Raw genomic sequence first — 12676 nt, forward strand, 5'->3', positions numbered from 1 at the left:
CCGTGCGAACTCGAATCTCGCCGCGAAGTGCCGACGACGAGGCTCGCTCGGGATTTCTGGGTATGGGTGTATTCCACAGGTGCTTGCCCCTGAAAACTTCCGCGCGAGGAGTCGGTCCCTTGATAGATTATCTGACTGGCGGCGATTCGCGTCGCCGGGAAAGCGTCGATGGAGCGTCAAATGGATCCCATTGTGCGACGAGGAGGCGATCGATTTTTTTTTCGCACGTGGCATTATGGGCGCTGAAGAAAAAAGTATCTTCTGTACTCGATATCTTTTGCTTACAGAAAAAAAAATCGCGACATAATGCATAATTTATCATTATTCTCCAGATGCAAGCTCTGACGTGATATTTTTTAAATATTTTTTAGTAATCGCTTTTAGAATTCGACGGTAAATGCTTTTAGAATTAATTGTCGTTTGGGAGAGATTTGCTCTTCAAATAACTTTCAGTGTCAGATGTGGAGAGTTATCTCACCGTACTCGACTACCGGATTGTATTCCTATCTCGCGGAATACAACCCGGAATCGACTACGGTTGGCGGAGACTCGTACTTTCATCTACGGGAGAACGGTTGAACCGCGATTTCGAATTTCAATCATTACCTTCGGGGATCTCTAAGTAATATTAGTTTTTGGGGGTCGCTTTAGAAACGGGATACCGGAAATGCAAACCGGTCGAAATGCAACCCACGTACCGTTCCTCTCTGATCCGCTCGCGTCGGCTGTCTCGCATCGCAGATCTCGACCGGCCACGGTAAAATATGCCCGACTTATGCATGTAACTTGTTGCAGCGCGCAACGTGCACCGAGGAATCTGATACGTCGGCGATCATTGAAGGTAACGAATTGCGTCACTAGCGCTAGCCCTTTCGAAATCATTCCGAATCATTTAGCAGGCACATTACGCATTCGTATATAAGAAAATGGCGGTAAAATTAGGCGAGTCACTAGACAAACGTTTCGCGGAGGAGACGAACGCGAAGGAGGGAAAAAAAAGGAGGGAATGAAAGCAGGTTAAGAGAAAAATATCGAGTCACTGGTCGTTAGTCACGTTCGCGCCATCAATTTTCGATATAAAGCTCCGAGCCATTCTATTCCTACGTCCGACTGATACTGACGCACGTATTCGAATCGGAAACAAAACTTCAACAAGACTTCAAACAAAACTTCATATCAATCTACCGAGCCCAGCTGAGTGCGTTATACATTTTAATTCGCGACGAATCTTTAAATATGATACGCAATGAATATTTTCTGCGATTACGGAACGTCGAGTTACATCATTTATTACGAGATAAGCGATTTGTATTAATAGCTATAATATGTGGTTTCGATCTTGTCTTTCATTTGCATACTGATAACTATAACGATATATTCAATTTAATTTGCACACTGATGATCTCGGTAATATATTCAATTTCCCTGCCGCCGTCACATGATCGATTTAAACCCGCGACTTCCCTCTAAAAAAAAAATTACCACGGCATGCAATTCGTGGTATCGATTACCGTGGCTGTTTGTGCAGTAAAACCTACGGAGGATCGGTGTACACAGATACAGTCGGTTTCTCGTCACCACGCCTGAAATCCACGAAGAAATATCCAATTTGCTACGAATGCAACGAGTACTGTTTGTTCCCCTTGAGATGCGAGTGGGTCAGGTTGCCATTCTTGTATTGTATATATGCGCTAACGTGGACAATCTCTCTATATAAATATTTCATTGAAAAGAGCGGCGAATTCCTTACCATTGTGAAATAGAAAGGCTTTGTACTTTCACCGACCTCAAATTTATTCTCAAATTGTTCTTAAAAATGGCAGAAGTATTACATTTACATATATAAATGTAATTGAATATTTATATTACTTAAAATTGTTAAATAATAATAAATTTATACAGCTTGCATGTATTAGATGTTTAATTTTTTCGATGTTACAAATCATTTCTCGCTATCAATATTATAAATTATTTTTCACTATCGGACAAAGTCAGATTTAAATGTTTCTAACTTTTAATTAACGTACTTTTGATAATCATGAGCATTTTAAGAAGACAATTATGTAGATATATATTCCACATATATAAATTCCGCATGTTTCGCGTACAAAGATAAGAAATATTTCATACGTGCTCAAAGAGCAAAAATACATGTCAGGGGTCGTCGTACACCCCCTGACGGCAAAAAGCATGGTTAAAAATAATGATATCTTCCCTCGCTTTTTTTATCCCTTGCATTCCTGCGCCTCTCATCTTTCTTTTCTTCTTCTTCGTAGAGTTCTCTCGCTATCTATCTCACCCGGGTATCCTCGAACCCGAGAGGAGCACCCTCGACTTTCCCTTTCCCTTCGTCATATCAAGAATTGCCGTTATTACCGTTTAACGCGCGGCCCCTTTTTCAGGGCGCCGCCTTACGCCATTGTCGCCATGCAAATTATGCGATAGCCCATTTTAATAATGCCCGCGAAACAGCGTTGGCGAGCACTCGAAACAAATAGCCATCGAGGACATAACGTGGATATAAGCAAGTAGATGAAATACCAGTGTGATGTATTTCATATACGGCAATGATGTGCTCTGGTACTGCGTCACAATTCGGTGCTTCCGCCGACGCGACACATGTTGAAAATTCGTAAGCTGAGTGAATTAACCCTAGAACATCACACTGTATTTAGTACATCTACCTATTGAGTGTAGCCATACGTCTACTAAACGGCAGATGAGGCTGCGCAGCATGTTCTAGGGTTAAGAGACAAGTCATTCGGATGTTTCATTCAATTTGATTATGATAATAAATTAATCGATTATTAGACATGAAATATACGTAACATTGTCTGCTATGTTGAAAGTCCTTTATTAGTATGTCACCACGAGATTTTGATTTCTCTTTTATGTAAAATAAAGCAAGAGAGATATATTTCATCATCAATATTTTTGCGCGTTAAATTGTTTTTTAAATATAGATATGTTTATTATAAAATGTCTCTATATTATAATAAACAATAAACTCTCGCTATTAATTTTATTGTCCACCGTTCTCGCGTTATAATATTATTATCTATTTATATTTCATTTTGAATTATACTTATAAATGTGTGTCGAAATATAACCATAGTAGAATTTACAGAAGATTTAGAAAGCGTTAAAAAGATTATATTTATGTAACTTTCCTTATTAATTAGCCATTTAAGACATAGATCGATAATTGATCAATTATATAACATTTATTTAATGTAACAAGCAGATAATTAAGAAGCTCAAGCTTTGATCGTGATAATCCTCTTTTAAGTGACAATATACTATGATGTAACATTATGCAAGAGTGCGAAAAGAATGTAGGTATGTAAAGAAAATGACTTAACTAGAATAATTTGCGAAAGACATTATATAGTACCTGTTCTACATATCATCATTTACACATTTATGCATCGATATCTTTGCATCACGTTCGAATAATTTTAAATAAATTACGACAATTATTTGTAGTTTTACATAGCGAATATAACATATACAGAGAATGGCGAATAAGCAGTAAGCCACCTTATCAATTCTTATTAATGATATATGATCTAGGTACAGGTGATACTTTAAATTAATTTCCCTTGCGATTTGATTCTTGAATATTCGCCAGAAGATATGGGAAAATTTTGCATGGTAACGAGATATTCACCACCTGTGAACTCTCGAAAGCTAAAATCGGACTTTAAAATGTATGGTATATTGAAGGAAAAAGGGTGATTTGCAACCACCGGGCTATTAACAAGATCTCCTGGTGCAAATTCGTTTAATTGGCAAAAACCAGCGCCTCGTTTCGCTATCCGACGAATCGTCGGTCGATTTATCGGTTATTAACTTATTCCTTGTCAACGTCGCCGTATAAAACGAAGGTTCCGTTTAAGCATTTGAAAAAAATACAGATTATCGAAAAACCGGTCTGAGATTCTTAGCTAACGGCATTGTTATACGTAACTGATTTAATTACGTAACATTATTCTTGATTATAGACGCGCTAATAATAATAGCAAGGATAAAATTGACTCGTCCTCGTGCGACGTCGATGAGACGAACGAGTTATTCTAACTGGGAAATGTCGCTCGCAGAATAAATAGTTCCATCATTGCGCGATCGGTTTGAAACCACGATAGAGTAAACACGAACGAGAAATGCGTGCGGGTGGTAGGCGTAATGGAACGCATTACTCTGTGACTCCGAATGTAACATAAGTAATATGCACTGCTTAGGACAGATCGTAATTGCGCACGGGAAAATGCGGTTAGACTAGAGAAGAAAATACAGACCGCAAATACAGAACTACTGTCTCTGATAACTTTGTGGAATATCGATAAATTATATGGATACTAAAATAAATTATATATAAAATTAACGATTCATGGAATTTGATTTTACAGATAACTAAAATACGTCGCGCAGTATTAACTCTAAAATTAATATTCTTTCAAAATCTTGTTATACTAAAAAGCCAATATATTTGTAACATACGATTCAAATGTGTTTGATGGAATTCGTATCTTTTTTATATTATCTCACTTATTACCTCATATTTTTTTAGATTTTTTTCCCCTCATATTTCGACAAATTCATGTATCACACAGGATTTTCATATTTCCTAATATTACCACTATACTGCTTATTCATCATAAGTCTGAAAATAACGCAAGTATACGATATGCAAAACGGAGCTACCGTGTAAAAAATTTTAGAATAGAGGAGGTTACCGTAAAAATAAATTTATTTCGTGTATTCCATTCTTATAAATAAAGCTACCGTAACACGAAAATGTGAGACGTGGCTTTTCTAAATTCAAGAGGAAAGATTATTATTCTTCTCTGCGAACCCCGTTCTGAACCCGTACGGGCGGAAACGCAAAAATCGTGGCGCACGAGCGATTTCAATCTCTTCGATCTCGCGCGGCACGTCATCATTGACGATTACATTGGTAAAATAAAACCGCAATTTGCCTTTCAGCGTGCCGGCGGCGATGCAATTGCGATTTGTACGCGAATCACACAGCTCGATGAGCATTCCATACAGATCTATTGCGGAAAGGCAGGTTGTTGAAGAACACATTGCGCATATTGTAGCATTAGAGTCCGGTTTTATTTTATATATTTTCCGGCTAATTTCCGAAGCTCCTCGCTTATAAGATTTATTTTTTATCCTCTGAATAATTCTTTATAAAGAATAACGAAGAATAGTAAAGAACAATAAAGAATAATAAATTGCAGCATAATTTGCCTGAAAACTTTTAACGTCTTCTAATTAAGGAAAGAGAGATAGGCGAACTTTACGGAGGGTTAATCTAGTAAAGTAACGTCTTCGCATTTGATTTTAAGTCGCTCGTCGATCGCTCGTGAGATATTTAGTTAATTCGCTAAACGAGACGAGCTCCATACCCCGACGAAGTTGCTAACTCTCGCAGATATGCACCGACTGCAATTCTCGCGGGTGACACATTGAGACGACGTGTAATAGAGTCATTTATCTCTCTCATCTCACCCGCGGAAATGCGCAAACGTTTTCACTCTGCTCGATTATCGCTCGTTTTTTTGTCTCCTAATATCTGGAAATGTATACCGAATTTTAACGTTCTTTGAATTACTACTTGTTCAGAAAGATGGGACATTCTTATTTTCGTGCTTTGAATTCGTTGCACGCAGACGGAAGAAAACTTAAACAAAACTACTTCGTTGTCAAGCGTAAAGTTGTCCGAGCTGGATTCTATTGAGTTTGAAGTGGACCGAATCCTTCCGAAGTGTCGAGAAGTGGATAAGTGCATCCGCTCTTGGACACTTACTATATATAGAATCTACGTATAACGCTATCGCGTTTCTATTTTTAAATACAGCGGTTAAATCTCGGAAGTATTTTTGTTCGAGCAGAGAAAAAGTGTGCTACCAGTTCATAAAAAAAAAACACAAAAAAACAAGTACGCACTATCCGTTTACAGCTTAGCAATTTAATTTGATGAGATCGTTTTATCTACCACGTTAAATGGTTCGTTGGGAAGGAGCGGCAAAACGGGGTCGTGTAACCAACAGCAATTTCGTGTTGACCCAACCCACGGAATTTTCATAAATTACATTCGACTCGGGATTTGCATTTTGAGAAAAGCTGCTTTCCCCTTTTCATTTCTCTCGGTTTCGGCCCGCACTTTATTTGATAGCGGGATTTACAATATTGTACTACATACATATATATGTATGTACAGCTCGCACGCGGAGAAGTTGCAAATGATCTGATTGTCACATTTGAGGTTTAAAGATTCTAGATGATAAAAGATTCTAGATGTGAAAAGATGAATTGAAGCTTAAATATTCTCGAAGCAATAAATTCCGCGTTATTAAGTTTGTGGTACAAATGTTCGCAACCGGAAAAATTTTCCATGTTTTTCTTACAGAAGAGAGTTGTATTTGCGTATAAGAAAGATTTATTCTATTAAATCAACAGGTCCCGAATAGGCAAATAAAAGAAATAAATAAATAAACGCAATTAATCTATGATTCTCATATACTTGTATTCTCGATTTTACGAGACTGCCTGTGAGTTGACAACCAGTTCTTCACGTATGTAACACGATTACTTGCAACTTATTGTATTCTTTTGAAGAAATTAAATATAATCGATTGAATAAAATTACTAGTGTTTCGTATAATGACGAGTAATTTAAGTTTATTTTTTAATTAATACGCCATTTTCCGATAATTAAACCCGAAATTTAGTTATGAAGATATTAAAATTTAATTTAATTATGAAGATATCTCAAAGAGCAATAATACTAAGTAATGACATTAATGTAATAGTTTTATATTTTGTTAGTCGACATAAGATAAGAAGATTTTCCGTTGCACGTGTTATCCTGCAAAGATTGTTTTTAATTCTCTATTCTACTTGTAAATTTTTAACGCGAGCTCATGAAATTGAGAAAGACGCTTTACTGCAAAATTGCAAATAGATTTTAAACCACAAAACAAATTTTAAAAATATGAATAATAATTTTTAAGAGATTTAATTATCCACCCGACCATCGTAGGATAAAACGCGAACTACGAATTATCTTCTGATGATTGCTCAGAGAAAGATAAGTTCATCTGATAGTGTGTATTAACAATATTATAATTCGCAAATAACTCTTTAAAGAAAAAGAATACATCGAAAGAATACATCAAACAGCAAATTGATTAATTTTATTAACTTTCTGCCGTTGACACGATATAAAATGATAATACAATTCGCTGCCATCGCACGAGGTTGAAACGAAACTCCACAGATGGCAAAGCATGTTCGATTCCCTTTATTTCTATCATCAAACTTTCATCATATCACCAAATATCTTGTCACAAAGTAGAACTTCAGCATATTCAATTATTTCAATGAAAGAAGAGAAAATTAAAAATAGATCAAAAATAGATAAACTGAAATTAAACATTAATATCATACGGATATTTCATATGATGTTACAGTATACAAATAATATTGATAATGCTTTCTCTGCCGTTGCTTTTGATTGCCGAATAAATTTCAATGTTATTACCGGTGTATAAAACCGTAAGAGATCCCCGGCGCGAAAGCGAGATAATCGATGGTGGATTCGGTGCCGCGACTTCCGCAGGTAATTTTAAGGGCCCGGGCGGTGCAACGCGCCACGGTATGCCGTTTCGCACAATGTGCCGGATGTGAAAATTCACGAAATGCAGTGCATGATGCCGTGTCACGGTGGGTAGCGACACGCTACGTCTGTTATTTTGTGGCAGCGCGTTTCTGGCTTTCACCCGTCCCCGTATATTTCTCTTTCCCGCTATACTTCCTCTTTCGGCTCCTCTTCTCGCGCGCGTCACCTTACTACCCGAAATGATATACATCCCGTGCAGATAAACCCGAATATGTTGACCTTACGTTTCCTCCGACGCAAATGGACGAGGCTAGACAGGATATCCCGTCGTCACTTTATGTGCCATCATTTCGGGATCTCGCTCTTTTTTTTTCCTTTCTCGGAGTAATTTTCGAAATGTCGCTCGGACACGAGACGCAATTTCGAGCAATTACAGAATCATGTGACATTTCGTAAATTTGCAAGAAAAAAAGAAAGAAAAAGAAAAAGAAAAGAGAACACGCACCGATGACTCAGAATTTACAAGTCAATATATGTACTTTATCGATTACTCTTATCTTATCGTATCTTTATAATTAGTGTTATTGTTTCCATTTAACGTGGCAGTTTGCTTCAGTTTTGTTTTTCTAAGACTCAACAGAAAACTTCTTGACTTCGTGACGATTAAAATTGGCGTACACAATTATGAAATTACGTGACATTTAATAAATTCACCTCATAAAAAAGAAAAAAGGATACCGGTGATTCTGAATTTACAAGTCAATATTTTATCAATTAATCTTATCTTATCGTATCTCTTTATAATTAGTATTATTATTTTCATCTAACACGCGGCAGCTTGCCTCAGTTTCTTCTTTAAGATTCGAAGGAAAACCTCCTGACTTCGTAACGATTGAAAATGGCGCACACAGAATTTTAACTTGGAATGTTAATTGTAGTCATTATTACTCCTGAATGTTAAGCGGGAGAAAGGTAATGCGAGATGAGTACAATGAGCAAGTAGTTAAGAGGTTGCACCACGCGACCAAGACGACGACCCACGCGCGTCTTACGTCCCGTGCATTCGGAATCGACGCAGCGAGAGGGGGGCCCTTAATAAATATTAGTCTTGCGTATGGGCTAAGGGCTCCGGCGAAATTGCCATTAGTATGCTACGTACGGGTTTAATGTACGAACACGGAACCTCGCGAGTTCCACGCGACTGCCGTCTATCGTTCCTTCCTTTAAACCGCTCACGTCCCTCTTTATCTCCCCTTCGTTCCCCTCGAGCCGGCCATCACGGCGCGATCCAGCTTGTCCTCCTTATCTACTCCTTCGCTGTTGATCGAAGAGTGCCTCGATAAACTATAGCAACTCGCGTGGGGAATCGAGCCAGCTATTTTAATTAATTATATAACGCATGCAGCAATCACATCTCAGACCCTATAATTCGAATTAACGTCTCGTTAAAGGAATGTTCGCTCGAAATTTACCGAAAAATACATTTTTAAGCTGTTTAAATCGTTTCAGCATTCCGCAACTAACGGGTTTTTTTTACGAAAGAGGGACTTTTAAAGTGCTCGAGCCGAGGATACATAGATCTAGGGACGCCCGGCGTATATTGCGTTCCTTTCCTGGCTCTTGAAGGTCTCCGAATACCCGTAGCTTGGATCGCGTTTCTGCACGCGGTCAAGAGACTCGATCCCGATAGTCTTCGCTGCGGGTACCCGGATCACTCGTCATCTCGCTCGGCTTTGTTTCCACGCGGGGCTCCGAAGGATTTTCTCCAACGACTGCTCTTTCTCGGATTAAAACGCAGTGCACTGGGGCTATTCAAAATGGTATTCAGTTTCGTTTATCGAACGGATCAAAAATCATCGTATTATATCCCATTTATTTGGATTACTTAATTAGTCCCAGTTATTCAATTCTTTCGTTTAAGTTCAGTTATTTAATGTTTTTTTTTTTATTAAAACATTTTCGTGATGAAAATCGCTTGGAGTATCTATACCATTAAAATTACAGAGCTAATTGTAAGATGTCCTATCTCTATAGCTGTTGTTAGTATCGAGGAGAAATGCGTTGGAGTTGAAGGAATTCTTCTCGAAGTTTCTCGCCGCGCGGCTAATCTACGGTATATAATAGCATCGTATTGTGTCAGGAAGAAAATAATAAATTTGCAGTGCGTAATCGTGTGCATTCTTATCTTGTTTGTTACACACCGTGGCTGACCAGATTAGATAACGGAAATCCTCGCACTTAATTTCGATAGGTTCCCTCTCAATAGATTATAATATAGTTTACACGATTTCTTTTATATTTTTAGATTGTAATGTGACTTATCGCTTAGAACGCAGTTGAAAGACGATGCGGTTAACGAGGGACGTTTCTGTGTAGCGTTTTTACCTTGAACCGCTCGTCGTGCTTCTCACGTGACGGCAACCGATGCTACATAGCATTAGTAGGGCGATATCGTGAAATTAGTCAGCCCGCGCGCTCGCGAGGGCATCCTTATCCGAGACTCTCGTCATGTTTGACGGTGCACGTGTAGCCGGTGAATATGAACGCGTGCTTGCGAAGTCGCCGCCGCGGCTCGCGCGCGATACCGAACGACGACGGCGCGCGCATATGAGTCACGCACTCGAGTGAGTCAGTGAAGGCTCGTATGTGAAATAAATCAAAATGCATATCTACGCGGTCGGGCCCTCGGTCATCTTAGACATCTCGTTCGCGGAATTAATCGATTTAAATCCGAGAAAACCCGTCCCGATATACCGTCGACCGATCGATAACGCAAACGTCGCATCGCTACGTAGAACTCGTTTATTTCTGCGAATCGAATCTGATTGGAAAGGAATCTTTTTCTTACATCTCGGCATTTAAATCGGAGAAGGGTATTCCAAATTGCAATCGCGTATTAATATTCGCGCGATGAAATCTTTTTACCTGCTTGTCGGACTTGTACTCTCAGAGAGAGCCTTGGAAACACGACTCACGTGTGACTTTTCATTTTCGTGAAACATCTCCGATGCCCATCACGTAGAATCTTCAGGAGTCACGCGAGCTCACGATCGGCGGTAAAAACAAGCCGCGTGTATCGAACGCATCTTCAGAGACGACACGCATGTTGACGTCACATCCTGGGCGCCACCGACCACACGTAGGAAGATTCTAAAGACGCATCTTAGACACCCGTTTAAAGCTCACGGGAAACTATGGCGAACAATTACGCTATGATTTTCAAAAATATACAATGTACTACAATCGTGCCATGCTTTCTCAAATTATTTCACTTAACTGTGTATGGTTCATTATTATATAATATATATTAAAGAAATTAAATGTTATATATATATATTTTTTTTAATAAACATATTAGATACAAAAGGAAAATAATATACGATTAATTTTGACATACTGTACACTGGGATGATGTAATTTCCTTGATAAGTGGCTATATAAATCAATAAATTAAAACAAATTAAAAGAGGATTACATCATCCGGTTAGCTTAATGCCTCATCCGGAAGGTGCCATTAAACGGCGATGCGTACAAAGGTAGTATAAACATACTTGCGAGATGTCGCAAGCCGGTTGCTAGCTTCTTGTTAGATAATGCCCGTCCACGCAACCTCGATCGACGCTTCGCCGAGCGAGCGGTAATCTAATCGCGAGTAATCGCCGGGGTAACCGGCGACGACGAGACCAACCGGCGAGACGGCGTTGCGCCGCCTTAGCGACCGGAGTGTGTACACGCGTAATTCGCATCGGCTGGCATATTACGCGCGTCGCATTGCGCGACGCGGCACGTTGCGTTGCACGGCGTGGCGTGGCGTGGCGGCGGCGGCGGCCTTATCGCGCGCCTCGGACTCGTATTGGAATGTAGCTGGGAGCAGATATCGGTCCAGCTGTCCAGCAGCTGTAAGCTTCACCTGCTGGTATACCGCTTACCCGGCGCGTGTACCTTCCACACGTGTACTTCACTTGGCACGCGCGCGAAAGAGAAAAGCCAACAGAGTTTTCTTCTCTCAGTTCCATTCCACCGTTACGTCCACCCCGATCCCTTTTCGAAAGAGTCTCGAACAAAACTAGGCTCGGGAAACGAAAAGGTCAAGTCCGTGCACCTAAATTCCGAGAATCTGTCAATGCTTGATGATTTATCCCTCTCGAAAATCGGATTTTCTGTTCTTTGCAAATGATCCTTTCAGACTGCAGGAATTCTATTTTCTGTATTTTTTTTTTATAGAAAAACTTAAGGTTTAACGCGACAGTGGTACGACCTGATTTTTTAAAAACGTAACGGAAACTTTCTTAATCCGGCTAAGACCGGGAATTATACGAGATAAACCCCAAGTATTACAAACCTAGTTTTATTTTCACAACAGCTTTATGTCTATCATTGTAATAAGAAGGTTTTAAAATTTGCAGCTTCGATAATTTATTTGTGGGGATTCAAGCTTAATTTATAATATTAAACATTTTTATGTTATATTACGGTATAAGCTCTTAGACCTAGCTAGAGTTTAATATCCCTACTTTAATAATCGCGTTACATATTTTCACCTTAGTAACGCCGGATTAAATTTGGGAAAATTAATATCGCGATTATTTCCCTTCGATTGTGTGCCCGTGCGCAATCTGGACGAGCAATTTCCAAGAATAATAGAATCCAAATGGCGGGGACCGGCTTTTGATACGAGCTACGTTTCCTGACCGAATGGCTCGTCGTCATTTGTTCGTCGATGGACGCGGAAAGCCGACCGATGGCCAGTGGGATCGGGGCGAGGTATAGCGACGAGTGCAGTTGTACAAACAGTTTGTACACGTACGAACGCGTGCGCGCACGTTTGTCAATGCATATATATCCCGCCGGTACCTATTTACCTCGTATCTATGTTTATAGGATGTTCAACCGCACACGATAAACGCTCGTATCTCTGTTTATGCTATAAGATTGATAGCGCGAGTTCTCGCTATCGCGCTAGAGAGCCGCATTTAGAACGCGATCGTAACGACCTGCCTTTAGGCCCAGTTTCACAAGTGTCGGTTAACTTTTAAAATCTTAGAT

At 39.4% G+C, this 12676-nt stretch overlaps 1 protein-coding gene across 1 annotated transcript in view; it reads left to right on the plus strand.

Annotated features, from left to right (window-relative positions):
- Positions 1–12676, plus strand: part of LOC139821333 (uncharacterized) — an 85400-nt gene that overhangs the window by 25694 nt on the left and 47030 nt on the right. The gene's annotated exons all lie outside the window — the stretch shown is intronic.

Source organism: Temnothorax longispinosus, chromosome 11 (assembly GCF_030848805.1).
Source record: "Temnothorax longispinosus isolate EJ_2023e chromosome 11, Tlon_JGU_v1, whole genome shotgun sequence".
NCBI lineage: Eukaryota > Metazoa > Arthropoda > Insecta > Hymenoptera > Formicidae > Temnothorax > Temnothorax longispinosus.